This window comes from Musca autumnalis, unplaced genomic scaffold (assembly GCF_047663935.1).
Source record: "Musca autumnalis isolate F117 unplaced genomic scaffold, ASM4766393v1 scaffold_4, whole genome shotgun sequence".
NCBI classification, from domain to species: Eukaryota; Metazoa; Arthropoda; class Insecta; order Diptera; family Muscidae; genus Musca; species Musca autumnalis.
Window position 1 is genome coordinate 179,250,167 of NW_027411977.1, and position 3,128 is coordinate 179,253,294.

The 3,128-nt window shown below is 31.9% G+C and overlaps 1 long non-coding RNA gene across 1 annotated transcript; it reads left to right on the forward strand.

The window, feature by feature from the left end:
* Positions 1 to 351: 351 nt before the first annotated feature.
* Positions 352 to 861, forward strand: LOC141402743 (uncharacterized). Its single transcript, XR_012412707.1, has 3 exons — positions 352 to 502; positions 561 to 650; positions 733 to 861. It is a non-coding gene; the product is annotated as an uncharacterized lncRNA (long non-coding RNA).
* The last annotated feature ends 2,267 nt before the right edge of the window (positions 862 to 3,128 follow it).

Genomic DNA, 3,128 nt, shown 5'->3' on the forward strand with positions numbered 1-3,128 from the left:
ATATCCCATGAGTGTGCTCTGTACAGCTTCCTACACGCAGAAAAATTTATGTTAGAAATATGTTTGGATCCAAACAAATTTATGTTTGGGACCGGTTGCAAACAAATATATGTTTGGATCCAAACATAATATGTTTGGGTCCAAACAAATATATGTTTGCAACATTTTGTAACATATCTCAATTTGATATGTTTGGGTAAAACATATTTTTTATGTTAGAACATTTTTTTCATGGGTGGAGAGAGGATGTTTGTCAACGAGAGTAATAACAGTGCTCTCGCGGCTGTGGAATGGTGCTTTATAATAAAGAGTTGTGTGTATTGTATAATAGAAGACGTAGCAGCGAAGAAGGGGGCTTTGGTGGCATGTATGCGTCAAACTCGTGTGTTTCTTGTTTTGTTGTTGTTAACCAACTAAGCGGACGAAGAAGAAAAGAAGAAATGATATGAATTATATTTTTTTCTTTCTTCAGTGTTTTAGTTGCCTTTGTAGAGTCAAGACGGTAAAGGGAGTGAATAAATCAGTGTTTTGTGTTTTCTTAAAGAAATTGTGCTTTTTAGTAAATTAAACGCCCAATACATTTTATAATTGAATCGGAAAGTTGAATGGAATTATTTTATTGGAGAAGGAAGAAATCGCATTTAATATTGGTAATTACATACATACTTATGTATATTTGAAATATGGCATATCCATATTTATTTATTACATTACATAATCATTTGATTCTAGATGCCGATTCGCCGCTGATGATTTCAACTATGAGGACAATTTGTTTTATTTCACAACTTAGGAGAAGCATTCAACTACGTTTCTATATATTTTTCCTTTTTAAAAGTGTGACTATTTACAAATTATTTCAATCAGTTTTTCTTTTATTAAAGTGTGTTATGTATTTCTTTGGAATTTTGTATGTATCTATGTGTTTTTTGTTCTTTTACCTTTCAATAAAAAACTACAACATTTGTGTGTATACTATAGAGATAGCCAGTGAGTTCTTACTGAGAGCAAGTGAGCACACATTTTAAAGTGTTTTACATTGAATTTTACGCTCCCTTGCTCTCAGTAAGCGCCCACTGGTGCATGTGTTTGTTTTCTTTTGTGCCTTTTGGGTTTGTATTTTATTGCACCCAAACATATAAAATGTTTACACCCAAACATAAAATTGTTTCCACCCAAACATATCTTTGTTTGCACCCAAACATATATATCTTTGCACCCAAACATAAATATCTTTGCACCCAAACATATACATGTTTGCACCCAAACATATATTTGTTTCCACCCAAACATATATTTGTTTGCAGACCCAAACATATATTATGTTTGGGACTGTTGCAAACATATATATGTTTGCTGAAAAATATGTTTGGGACATATGTTAGAGAGTCCGTTTTTTTTTTGCGTGTAGTAATAGGAGTCCAAAATCGAAAATTTGGTGCGTAAATTTTCTTAAAAAACCTATGTTCTGGCTTTAAAAATTGTGACTGTGACACAAGTACCTTAGAATCACGCATGATTTTGGTTTTTTTAAGCGCCGGATCTAATGAGTCCTTCCGCGTTCGAATTCAACCATTAAAACGGCGGATATAGATACCTTGAATATAGAAAAATCTGCAAAAACATATTTTGACAATTCCGTGCATTGAACCGCGATTTTCTTGGAAAATTTATACATAAATGGAATTCTTTATACGCGATTATAATATTTGCAAAAAGGTGTGTCATAAATTACAGAGATTCGGGAGTAATATTCGAATTTAACCCAAAATAGAATGTGGTGCCACATCCGCGGTTCTTGACGAATCTGTTTAATATTTGTTATATTGACGTATTTTTATTAGGCGGTCACTGAAATCGGTTGCGCTTTACAAACATATGCACATCGCGATATTTTTACCCACTTGAAGGTTTTTTGAATGGTAAGATGCAACTGACGGCACACTTTGACGGCTAAATGAAGCATGGATAAAATCATACATATTGATAGAGATGCACTCGCTGTATCCAAAAAGTGCATGCGCCTCAACTGATTTTAAAGAATTCGCGAATTACACGCTTTTTAACTTTTGTGTTTTTTTCTTTGGTTGTTATTTCAATATTACTCTGTACTTCTTAATTCTATTGCTTATCACACTGAGCAAATATACTTTCACGATGATAAAATATTTTCCTTGAAGAAGTTTTAGCAAAATACTTCATGTTTTGTATAGAAATTTAGCGAAATAGTAGAATAACTCCCAAAAAATTTTCTCAAATTTTTCGTATTAAACCAAAAAATATATTTTTGAAACAATGTTCCAACAATAAACTTTTGTCTTTTGTTATTGCTGCAATATGCAATTTAAAAACCCAATCTATAAAATCACATTGTTCTAGATATTGTCTAGATTCTGTACGTATTTTTAATTTATTTTTTAGAGATTTTTATGGGCTATGAGTTTGAATAAATAAATTTACTCCAAAATTCCTTCATTATTTTTTGATTTTCCGCGAAAATGAAAATAAATTTAGCAAATATTCAGGCGCCTATGGATTGATATTAAATGCTGTTACAGATTTATATATACATGTTGGTATTACAACACAAAGAGAGTTTTTAAATATTTTTTCTTTATAAGGGAATAAAACCCCCATAACATTTGGGCGCAGCATCCAATTTTGTGAACGCGAACAGATTTGAAACCACGAATTTTTTTAACCCATGTACCAAAAATCGTGAATGTGCCAGCATACAATTTTTTTATATTTTTTTGGATGGAATTGTAAAGGAAATTTGAAATTTACCATATATATCTACCAAGCAAAAAAATCGTTACTAAATAATGGTTTTTTATTGTACTCTTTGGTAGTAGTATCTACTTACAAAACCCCCCTAAATAAGCTAAAAAAAATTTTTTTAGAGCAGTTTGTGTGGAATTTGTTTTAACATTTCATATTTTTATTTTAGTTTATTTCGCTCGCTACTGGATTTGATCATGCAAACTTCTGACCAACATGTGCACCACCATCGGTTCTTTATTTTGTTACCGAAAAGCTAGCATGCCGACGGTAAGCGTTGAACACACAACCCTAGGATTTGTAGTCGGACACACACGCTCTGTGCCACCGTAATCATAACTTAGTAA